The sequence below is a fragment of the Urocitellus parryii genome, chromosome 13, assembly GCF_045843805.1.
Source record: "Urocitellus parryii isolate mUroPar1 chromosome 13, mUroPar1.hap1, whole genome shotgun sequence".
NCBI lineage: Eukaryota > Metazoa > Chordata > Mammalia > Rodentia > Sciuridae > Urocitellus > Urocitellus parryii.
Genome location: NC_135543.1, coordinates 59,230,888 through 59,243,710, shown reverse-complemented (window position 1 = coordinate 59,243,710; position 12,823 = coordinate 59,230,888). Strand labels below are relative to the sequence as shown.

Here is a 12,823-nt window from a genome sequence, read left to right as displayed (position 1 = left end):
TTTCAAGTACATGTAAGAGAAGAAAACCTTTCAGAGAAATCTGATCGAATGGTCCAATTAGATACACTAACTAAAATAAATGACTTGGCCCAATTTTTCTACAAATCAAACACTGATTTGGGGCATAATATAGTAACAAATGTCATAAGTTAAAATATGAAAGATGACCCTGATCATGTAAAAATTTAAAAGTACATAAAGCAAAGATAGTAGATGGGATGGTACTCAAAAGCTCTTACTCAACTGATAAACAGCATCTGGTACATTATTTAATGTGCCCTTTGGGGGGAAAGGGCAACCTCTAACAGTTTCAAACTGTACTGAAGTATTAAGCCTTTTTCAAGCAATATTACTAATGTAGAGATGAAGAACAAATGAGTTACCAAGACCAAGAAATAGATTTTAAAAATTTTTAAATTCTACCAGTAATTACAGTGTGATAATTACAAATCTATTACCAACAGAAAGAGAACAGTTAGATGAATGTTAACACTTCTATTTTTTTTTTCTTCTTCTTCCTTTTGGTACCAGGGGTTGAACCCAGGGGGCATTTAACCTATGAGCAATTCAAATTCAATCTATATAAAACAAAGATCATCATCTTATAAAAATGGAGATCTCCCTCCTAACTCTCCTAATTCTATCAAAGACTATCACCTAAATACAGTCCCCCACTCCAACTGCAGCAGATCAATTTTCTAAAAGCAATTCTTACGCATAGAATTCATCTCTCCTTAAAATTTTTTAATAATTTATTTCAAACTACATGAATTCAAAGACCATAAATGGATAATCAAAATCCTATGCAACCTGTACTCAGCCTTCTTGTCTCCTGGGTGAGCACAAACTTGCACTATATATTAGCCCTTCTACTGGGCTGAATACGGTCCTTAGTTTTAACTGAGTAAAATGAAGACAATGAAATGTACACATGTCTGTTCAAGAAACTGCAAAGCCGTTGTTTTAAGAATTCCAAATGATCTCAGTTGATGGAGAAAAACATGAGAACTGATATCTACAACAGGCTGTACGTTAAACACTGCGTGACCCTGAATAGGTCTCAACAGGAATGACAACGACTCCACTAACTGAGCACATTAGTATGCACCCGGCACTGCTCCAGTGCCTTATCCCTGCTAATTCACATAATCCTCACAATCCAAAAGGTAGGCACTACTTTTATTCTCAGTTAACAGATAAGGAAAGACTTGAAGAGGTTAAGAACCTTTAGCCAGTAAGGAGCAATCAAACTCCACACTTCAATGAGTATGGTTCACCATTCAAGCTTCAGTTTAGTAGCTAACTGTGAAGGAGATGTGTTCGTTAAACTATATTGAGTATGCATTTTGGTACTCAGCCCTCAAGGAACTAGAGTCTAGGAGGGAAAGATAAACATTAATAATCAGCAGACTATTTAATCAAAATGTTGTATACAAGTGTTACTATAGATATGCTATATAGTAACTTATAGCCAGAACTGATATGATCTGGGGACAAAGGGAGATGGCTAACAAATCTTACCCACTATTTGAGGTGAGCTGAGAAGAATGCATTAAGGTGGGAAGGCCGGAAGACGGCTGAATTCCAGGCAGAGGAAACACAGGAGAAGGCATTAATCAGTCCTGGTCCCATTTTTCCCCACAGGAAAAAGCACAAACCAGTAACAGTCCACAGAGAGGAGAATGGAGAAGAGAGTACAAGACTCAATGTCTTCAATGAGGGACTCAATGTCCCTTCAAGTCCTGCTAAAAATCTGGCCTTTATCCTAAGAACAAGGAGTAACCTCTGGAGCAGATATACACACACCTACACACACACAAAACGAGAAAGGGGATCAGCCAGAAGTGCACAGGATAGAAGCTCAAGGCACACTCTGTAGTCCAGTCAGGAGATGTCAGGTTTGGCTGAGGCTGACAGTGGTAGAAATAAAGGGAACTGAAAGGATTCATGAGCTATTCAAGGTACAATTTAAAATAAGTCACTGATGACTGGACTAAGGATTAACTGAACTGAAGAGAAGTGTTGGGATTCCTGGCTTCAGCAAATGGACAGAAGGAAATGACATTTAATAAAACAAATCTATTAAAAATGACCAATGTGAGATCTGGAGGGGGGTAAAGCTCCTGAGTTCGGTTTTGAATTAAAGGGAAGCTGAAATGTCTTTTGAGGTACGAACTCCAGGGGCAGAAGCTAAGAATGCAGACTCTGAGCTGGGGCTCAAATCCCAGTCTATCACTTACTAGCTATCTGACTTTGGGCAAGTTACTTAACCACTTTGACCCTCAGTTTCTTCATTAAGATACAAATAATTCCAAATGCCATGGAGAGACATGGTGCAAGGACCAAATGATATGACACACTTAAAACTTACAGCACAAGTACCTAATTACTATCTCTCCTTCTAGCACAAACATTTTTGGTGCATTAACTAATGTTTTATCATAAACTTTGCTAGATACTGCTGATATCATTATTAAAAATTCCATCAAAATGCTTCTACCATAGTTAATTCCAGCAGTTTTTGAACTTACATTATGAAATTGATGTTTTTACCATAATTTATGTCCCCTTTGTTCCATACTATATTTAGAGATTTTTTTAAAAGTATGTTTTAAGGAGCTTGCATTATCTATATACTTTATAGCAGGACAATAAAGGGAGCCTCCTAAAAATACGTTAACTGAGAATCCCTGGACTATCATTCAATACTGAATATCATATATCTGACAATATATGGGAAAATAATGTCCTTTTATAATAAGTTTCACCAATTTTCTGAACTAAAGTTGAGTTAACTAAGTTAAATGTTCATTAGCTCTTTTATGAATTACCTATTTTTATTATTTGCCTATTAAATCATTTTCTTCCAGGACATGGTGTAATGTTCCACATTTTTAGGTCTTTCATTCTTTTTGGGGGGACCTGTAGGCTTTCAGGCATAGTTCTAGCACATGTTTTGGAAGGCTACTTGTTCTTGTGAAGGCTTTTATTTCTATTTCAGTTATAATTTCTAATCACATATTATAAGTATATGAAAAGTTTTGTGGTATCATCTTTAGTATTTTCCTAGAAAATTTATGAACAGTTAACAGATTTAATGAGTGATTATCTTCAATCTTCCAAGGACATGATCAATCATCATCTAGAAATGTTGGCAGTAACATTTTTCTGTTCCAGTGGTGACTTAAATTTCCTTCTCTTACCATTTTACTTTAACTAGAACTACAAAACGAATACAGACGATTTGCAAAGATAACAAGTTTCCTTATTTTATCAACATCTTTAATGAGAATGCTTCTGCCATTTCATCAATTGTTATGCTTGCTACAGGTTTCTTCTACTGGCTTTTAACAAGTTGTAAAAATTTATTTCTAAGTTCACTCTTGCTTTAAAAAAGGCCATTCAGGGTGTGACTCTACTTTGTGTACAACCAGAGATATGAAAAATCGTGCTCTATATGTGTAATATAAATTGTAATGTATTCTGCTGTCATATATAACAATTTTTTTAAAAAAGGTCATTTAGGCCACAATACAAAGAATGGATCAGAAAAAAGCAAGATAAATGGATGGAGTTGGAGAAGATAATGCTAAGTAAAGTTAGCCAATCCCCAAACAACAAATGCCGAATGTTTTCTCTGATATAAGGAGCTGATTCATAGTAGGATAGGGAGGGGGAACATGGGAGGGACAGACGAACTCTAGATAGGGAAGAGGGGTGGGAGGGGAAGGGGGGGAAGGGGGATGAAATCATGGTGTAATGTGATGGACATCATTATCCAAAGTACATGTATGAAGACACGAATTGGCATGAATATACTTTGCATACAATCAGAGATATGAAAAATTGTGCTCTATATGTGTAATATAAATTGTAAGGCATTCTGCTGTCATATATAAGAAAAATTAATTTAAATAGAATAAAGACATACCTTCCCACTCCACCTCCCCCCCCCAAAAAAAAAAGAAAAAAAAAAAACAAAATGCTTGGGGCCAGAAGACATTTCAAATTTTTTCAGGATTTTAAAATATTTGCATATACATAATGAGATGTCTTCAGGACAGGACCAAAGTCTAATGTATGTTTCACATACACCTTCTATAAGTATTCTGAAGGCAATTTTACACACTATATTTAGTTTGCCTGCATTTTGACTGCCATCTGTCACATGAGGTAGGGCATGGAATTTTCCATTCATAGCAACATGCCCAAAACTCTAAAGGTTACAAATTCTGAAGCATTTCAGATTTCAGATTTTCAGAGTACAGATGCTCAGTCTGTACTAGCAAACCAATCCAGATCCAAGAACTGTAGACCAAAAGCATAATAGGAGCTTTAGACATCATGATCAGGTGAGATTTATTCCAAGAATGCAAGAGAAGTTCAACAAACTAAAATCAAAGTAATACACTACATCCATAGAATAAAGAAAAAATTCTTAAAATCATATGATCATCTTAACTAATGTAGAAAAAGCATATGACAAAGCCTAACTCTCTTGGATGATTATTAAATAATTAAAGCAACAACTAGTAAGAGATAGAAACTTTAACTCAACCCGATAAAGGGCATTTATGAGAAACCACAGCTGACATCACCAGATTCAGCAATGAAAGTGAAAGTCTTTCTCAAAGATAAGGAATGAGAAGAATGCCTATTTTCACCACACCCACGTTAACATGGTACAGGAAGTTCTAGCCAAGTCAATTAGGCGAAAAGGAAAGAAAAGGAAACAGAAACCAAGTATCATACAAATTTGCAAGAAAGAAGTAATTCCTACTCATAAAGGACATAATCCTATAAAGAGAAAATCAGATCCAAAAAAAGCGCTAATAAAGGAATTCAGGAAAGTTCACATAATTACAGACTGACAATGAACAACCCAAAAATGAAATTAGAAAACACAATTTGCAACAAATCAAAAACAATGAACTTGGAATTCCACTTTGCAGTCCAGCATAAGAAGCCAGAAATTGTCACTCAATTCTAACCAAAAAAAAAAAAAAAAAAAAAACCTGAAGAAACTGAAAAAACAATAATTTATCGTAGAACTATGAGAAAAGAGAGGCCTACCAGGACTAACTGCTGCCCCCCAAAATTAATGAGACAGAGAATTGTGGCTTGTCTGAGCAGAATTTCAAAGGTATAAACCTCAGTGCAGAGGTTGTAGCTCAGTGGCAGAGCACTTGCCTCACATGTGTGAAGCACGGTTCGATTCTCAGCACTGCATATAAATAAATGAATAAAACAAAGGTCCATCAACCACTACAAAAAATAAAATAAATATATAAATAACATAAAATAAAAAGGCATAAATCTCCACAAGAACTACTGCTGAGGTATGGAAACTGGAGCAAACTGCTGAAGTTTCATATGGACAAGTATGAGAGAGAAAAACTCCAGAGAAATCCAGTCACCAGCTAAGGAAAGATTGTTTGAGCTTCAGGATAGCACAACAGAAATCACCAAAACTGGAAAACAAAAAGAAAGAAAATGATACCAGATCCAAGAACTGTAGACCAAAAGCAGTAACACACACAATGAGAACTCCAGAAAGAAAAAGAGAGAAAAGAAAAAACTAACCAAGCTGGGTGCGGTGGCATATACCATTTGAGGCCAGCCTTGGCAAGACCCTGTCTCAAAATAAAAAATAAAAAGGGCTGAAGATGTGGTCCACTTTATACTGGGTTCCATCCCCAGTGCAAAATATAAATATACATATGCATAAATATACATATAATTACATATATATTTGAAAATATAATGATCAATAATATCAAATTAATGACAGACACTAACCCACTGATTCAGGAAAGGCATAGAAGATCAGGAGGATGAATACCCAAAACACTACATCCCGACACATCATTTTCAAATTCTAGAACATCAAAGACAAAGAAAAAAAAATCCTGAAAGAGGTCAGAGAATCAAAATTTCAACTAAAAGGGGCAAAGAAAAAAATTATAGACAACTTATCCTCAGAAATGAAGTAAGCAAGAGGAGACTGGAGTGAAATACAGTCATGCCTATACCATGTGAGAACATTCCAGTCAATGACAGATCACATAAACAACAGTGGTCCCACAGATTATAACTAATTTAAACTTTCCTATCAGCTAGTGATGTCAAATCCATCCCAGTATTGCAGCACAATACATAAGTCACATATTTCTGATGATTTTGACATAAACAAATCTACTGTGCCACTGGTCATATGAAAGTATAGAACATATAATTATGTATAGCAAATAAATTCTTGATAATAGTAATAAATGACTGCTACTGGTCTATGTATTTACTATGCTATTTCTTTAATCATTATTCTACTAATAGAATTTTGTTGTAAAACAGCACACTATGTTACAATGGCAGTAACCAGATATATCACATGTTTAACACATCTCATGATTTCCATCATTTTTTCTCATGCTTAATTTAATCTCAAATTATTTTGTTCATCATGGCCCTAGGAGCTACAAGCAAATCTCACACACACACACACACACACACACACACACACACACCCAATACATCCTATAAACAGCAGGCTATGTAAGCTATAACATCAACGTTTATGTACACTGTATGATGTTCACACAATGACAAAATTACCTAATGACATAGTTCTCAAAATGCGTGCCCCATTAAGCAACATATGACTATAGTTAAAGTGTTGAGGGGGGGGGACCCTCCAACTTAGAATTCTTAAAACTGTAAAAATATCCTTTGAAAGCAAAACAGAAGTAAGCCTTTCTCAGATTAAAAGAAAAAAAAAAGAAGTTGAGGAAATATATTGCCAGTAGATCTGCCTGCAAAAATTAGTAGAAGAAATTATTTATACAAGAAGTAAAATCAAGAACCAACAAATGGGATGGATCAAACTGAAAAACTTCCTCAGAGCAAAGAAACAATCAAGAACATAAGAGAGAGCCTACAGAATGGGAGAGAATCTGACACTTCCACCTCAAATATAGCACTAATCTCCGGGATACACAAAAAACTCAAAAACCTAACACCAAAAAACAAACTCAAGCTGAACAAGCACTTCACAGAAGAGATAAAAATGGTCAAAAAATATGTGAAAAAAATGTTCAACATCTCTAGCAATTAGAGAAATGCAAATTAAAACTACACTGAGATTCCAAGTCACTCCAGTCAGAATGGCAATTATCAAGAATATAAGTAGCAACTCCAACATGGGCGGGCTGAAGAGCGAGCGCGCTCGGCTAGGCATTTGCTGCAGGCCGACTCACCCCCGGATCGCAGGCTGCTGCCTCTACCCCGCACTTACCTGGCTTGGGACCCGAGGTCCTGAGCAGGCGCCTCTGAGCGTCGTGGCCACCGAAGCGTCCAGACCTTCGCCGCTGGGCTCGGCGGACTCATCCCCCCAGGATCGCCACGATGCGAGTAGCAACGGGAACCCGCGCATCCCCCACCTCTCCTCGGCCGGGCAGCATCTTTACAGCTCCGCACCGCCGCTGTCCCACACTGGAGTCGCCGAATACCAGCCGCCACCCTACTTTCCACCGCCCTACCAGCAGCTGGCTTACTCTCAGTCGGCAGATCCCTACTCGCATCCGGGCGAAGCCTACGCTGCGGCCATCAACCCCCTGCACCAGCCTGCGGCCGCCGGCAGCCAGCAGCAGGCCTGGCCCGGCCGCCAGAGCCAGGAGGGCGCCGCTCTGCCTTCGCACCACGGGCGCCCGGCCAGCCTGCTCCCCCACCTCTTCGGGCTGGAGGGAGGTGCCGTGGGCGCCCGCAGGGATGCCTACCGCCGCTCGGACCTACTGTTGCCCCACGCACACGCCTTGGACGCCGCGGGGCTGGCGGAGAACCTGGGGCTCCACGACATGGCTCACCAGATGGAAGAGGTGCAGAACGTTGACGACCCACACTTGCTTGGGCCTGATCAGACTGTAATCCGCAAAGGTCCCATTTCCATGACTAAGAACCCCCTAGGTCTCCCCTGTCAGAAGGAGCTGGTGGGAGCCCTGATGAATCCCAGTGAAGTCTTCTGCTCGGTTCCAGGAAGACTGTCCCTCCTCAGCTCCACGTCCAAATACAAAGTGACGGTGGCTGAAGTGCAGAGGCGATTGTCACCGCCTGAATGTTTAAATGCCTCACTGCTGGGAGGTGTTCTCAGAAGAGCCAAGTCCAAAAATGGAGGCCGATCTTTGCGGCCTTGGACAAGATTGGGCTGAATCTTCCCGCTGGGAGACCGAAAGCTGCTCATGTGACCCTCTTGACATCCTTGGTGGAAGGCGAAGCTGTTCACTTGGCCCGGGACTTTGCAGACGTCTGTGAAGCGGAGTTTCCTAGTAAGCCAGTGGCTGAATATTTAACCAGGCCTCACCTGGGAGGGCAAAATGAGATGGCGACGAGGAAGAATACGCTGCTGGCAGCTCAGCAAGTGTGTAAAGAATTCTAATAAGACCCTGGAGAAAATGGAGAAGCACAGGAAGTAAAATGGGGGTGAGCAGAGGGCGGGAAGGGAAAGGACTCAGGAATCCTTCTCCACTGGGACAGACCAGGACGCCCCTCCTGCTGGGGGAGGAGCTTCCAACCTCCCCTATCCACCTATCCAAAGGCCTCTGTCACTCCACACTATGTACAATCACAAGATTGGGATCCCAATTAGAATAACTTATATTCTATGCTTGTATAATATGTCCAAATACTCTCTACTGTCATGTATATCTAAAAAGAACAAATTGAAAAATAGAACAAAGAATTTTTTAGAGAGAAGGAAAATTATATAAGTCAGTATTCTAGATTTACATAAGAAAGCAAAGAATCAGAGTAGGAATAAGGTAGAATTAAAAGCATCGTTTTTCTTTTTTTTTCCATTTTTTATTCCTTTATTTTATTTACTTATTTTTATGTGGTGCTGAGGATCGAACCAGTGCCTTACACGTGCCAGGCAAGTGCTCTACCACTCAGCCACAACCCCAGCCCCAATAAAACATTTAAACACGTTACTTTTTACTAATAGTTTATAACAGCTGTATATTATCACTGACTACCTTCTTTTCCCACAAAGATAGTCCCCATATATTCATACTCTTTTTCTCTATCAGTTCAAAGTCAGCTAACATACAATTCCTAGTATTCTTCCCTTATATGGCAGTGACCAAAATCCAACTCTCCAGAATACTTAATAAAAACCAAGGGAAACAGGACAGTGTCCCCAGGTCTACAAAACACAAAGTTATGATTCCCAAATTGAAGGCGATGGGCAAGGAATGGCATAGCATTTTTAAAATCATTTTCAAATCATGCTCACACTGCAATGAAATAATAATGAGGGTCAACGAGGTACCCATTGGATATATAGAATCCTAGGCAAATATCCACCCACAGACTAATGTCAAGGGGCTGCTCCAACTCACATGTGAGATTTACAGCTGGCAAACATCAGCACCAACCATGAGGTACACTGTACCAGGCTCGCTTCTGGCCATGTGTTGACAAGGTCCTTCAAAATAGTACCCTATGTAGAAATCCTCTTTCTCCACAACAGGCCACCTGGAGGGTCCTCCCATGGCAATCCCGAAACACACTTAAGGACAAAGAAAGGATCAAAGCACTGTCTTCTGGAAAACAGAGTGACATTTAGGTCTCCTGCCCTCTCCTACCAACAGCAGCACTTTGGCAGGGCAGCCTTTCCTTTCCAAGAGCCTAGAGTCCAAAACATAAAACTTATAAAAGTAAGGCTAGCTTGAAATTAGGTTCAATTAAAACTTCATCAAGAAACTGATAAACTCTTACAATTTTATTATCCTAGCCCAGCTTTCTAAACAGGTTCAATTATGCAACATTAAAGCACTTCTCCTAATTCTCCTAGCATGATAAGGATATATAAAAAAAATGATAATAATAAAGAAAATTCAGCTTCTATAACACATTTTCTACCAACACATCTGCTGCTTCTTATCCCATCATCCGAAACAATCTCTAGGTAGAAGTACTCTGAAAGAGGTCACCAAATAAATTTGAATTTATTTGGTACATTTAAAGAACAGAATTGGGGAAGAAGGTTCAGAACATGAAAAAGAGATAAAATAATGGTTAAGGGAAAAAGAGAAAACAGATTTTATTTTATGTAACTTAAAACTTCTACACATATCATACCTAAAATGAATATCTAACATTCCATACTCTTGCAAGAAGGAAGATTCTATACTAAGGGGATGAAGAGTACACAGGTAGAAAAGATAAAAGTAACAAAGGCTATCTTAAAGTAAATTGGAAAGTATATCTGTGTGTGTGTGTGTGTGTGTGTGTGTATACACACACACATATATGTGTTTAATATATATACATATATGTATGTATATAGATATACATATATATATATATATATACACGTATATATATGTGAACCCTATATGATTTGTATATATATGAACCCTATATGATTTTAAAATGTCTGGAAGAATATGCTAAATGTAAGAATTGATATTGCTAAAGGAAAATACTGAATTAGCTCTCTCTTCTATTTGTTTATGTGTACTTTCTAAGTTTTCCACAACAATTTGCAATTTTTAACAATTAACAAGAACATTAACAGAAAAATAACCACATCTGGAACAACTTGGAACAAAACAAGGTCTGAAGGATTTCTGAGCTTAAAACAGAAGAACACAGAGAGAGTGAAGTCCCTGGGGCCCATGTCACCCCCAAAGTCCTTCAACTCAAATACCCAGCTCTCTGGGACAGGATGCTCAAAGTAATCTTAAGCATATACCTTTAAGCAACTGTATGCTGTCTACAGTCAGGTTAGGCAAGAGACAACACAAACCACCCCACAAATAAAGAGTATTCCTAGGTCCTCTGATTCAGCCCTGGTGAACTATGGAAATCACTACCAACTTGCTATTTAATTATACCTAACACTTGCTTTACAATCCAGTTTATGGATACTGGGTGTTTAATAAACAGTTACTTCTCAGTTCCCTGCTATTAAATACCAGGTAGTTTTGGGATTAATGTCATCCCTGGGCTACCAGGAGGTCTGTAACACTACCAGCCAGGTCATGTTCTCCAAACTGGCACTGTCATCTCAATCAGCTCACCGTTTAAAAAATTTGCCCCTTCTTCTGATGGTCTCTTCTCTGGTGGGTACCTTAAGTTGAGGTGTTTAGGCAGAAATTCAAGCAGGTGGCACAGGTCTGCTTTTACTTGCTGTTCCACAAAGAGGGAAATCCGTCTTTGATTACCTACACAACTTCCCTCAAGTGGGAAAAATAAATGTGTTCTTGCAGCACGTATCAGAATTACACATTGTCAACCTTGCCTGCTAATTGGAGTTCAAACTTATCCCACCAGTTTTCCCTGGCACTCATTCCACTCCCGCATCCCCTCCCACTCAAGAATGGAATATTTCAGGCAAGGTTCCACGGGGAATCCACTCCTCCTGAGGCCACGGCCTCAGAGTGAAGGTGCCATTAACCCTCCAGCCCAGCTCTTCCTACTACTCACTGTTGCTGGACTTAAGGTCGCGGTGGATGATGGGGACGATGGCCTCATCATGTAGGTAGTTCATCCCTCTGGCGATCTGCACGGCCCAGTTCACCAGGATGTCCGGGGGGATCCTTTTCCCGGATAACACTCTGTATTCAAAGGCCCTCCGCGAGCAAACTCCATGACTAAGCAGAGGTTGGGTTCCTTCAGACACACACCCCTAAGAGCAATGATGTTGGGGTGCTTCAGCATGGCGAAGAGCTTGGCCTCTTGGCGAACGTTCTCTATGGTCTGGCTGATGTCCTCATCAGGGTCGTGGCGAGCTGCTTTCACGGCTACCTCATCGCCTATCCAGAAAGCACGATAGACCTTCCCAAAGCCCCCAATGCCAATAATCTCTTCCAGGGTTAGCTCCGCAAAATCAATCTCTAACAACTGAATGGGCGGGTAGCAACTGGGGTCCTCGCCTCCAGGCTGGCAGCGGCTGGAGAAGGCGCTGCGCGGAGTCACGTAGTTGCTGGGGAAGATGCCCACCCGCTGGTTCAGCTGCCCGGTCCACCAGGCCTCGTCGCCGGACACCTGGGAGTCCTTGGACAGCACCTCCACCACGTCGCCCAGCCGCAGGGTCAGCTCTCCTCTCCCGCCGTCTCGTACTCTAACACGGCCGTCCAGTAGGGCAACGGTGCTTCGGAGCCCAGCTCCCCGGGGGCCGCCGCCGCCGCCTCCTCCTCTTCCTCCTCCTCGGCCCCGGCCCCAGTTCCATTCTCCCCAGGCGGGGCGGCATCGGCGGCGCTCGCCAGGCAGCCGAGAAGCGCTCTGGAGGGCTCCATGGAGCGGCCGATCCATAGGGTGCGGGGCTGTCGCCGCCCGCAGGAGCCTCCGCCGCCTATTGTTCATGCGGCTCCGCAGAGCTGGGGGGACCCCCCTCCCCCGACGGCGGCCGCAGGTAGGGCCCGAGGTGGCGGGGCGGGGAGAGCTGGCTGGCCCGGGCTGGCGCGGCGGGGAGACAAGTGCGCCGAGCACGAACGCTCACCGCAGCATAGGGGCGCGGCGGGCCGGACTCCCCGCCTGCCCGCTCGCCCCCGGGGGCGGCCTCACCTCCTCAGCCGCCGGTACCTGCTGGCGCTGCCGGTGCCCGCCGCCGCCCGCCGGCTGCCGCTCCCCTCTCTGCCCCCCGTTTTTCTTATTTTAATTGGTCTAAGATAAAAATTTAATCAAAATAATAACAGCAACATGTTCAATTATGTGTGTTTATGTATAAGTAAAATGGAGAAAGGAATTAGCAATATTTTATTACAAAATACCCATGAATCTTGAAATACCAGTGTTATCTGAAAATAGACTTGGATTACCTCTAAAT

At 41.3% G+C, this 12,823-nt stretch overlaps 1 pseudogene; it reads left to right on the top strand.

The window, feature by feature from the left end:
- The first annotated feature begins 1,268 nt into the window (after positions 1-1,268).
- Positions 1,269-8,428, top strand: LOC144250007 (transcription factor AP-2 gamma-like; annotated as a pseudogene).
- The last annotated feature ends 4,395 nt before the right edge of the window (positions 8,429-12,823 follow it).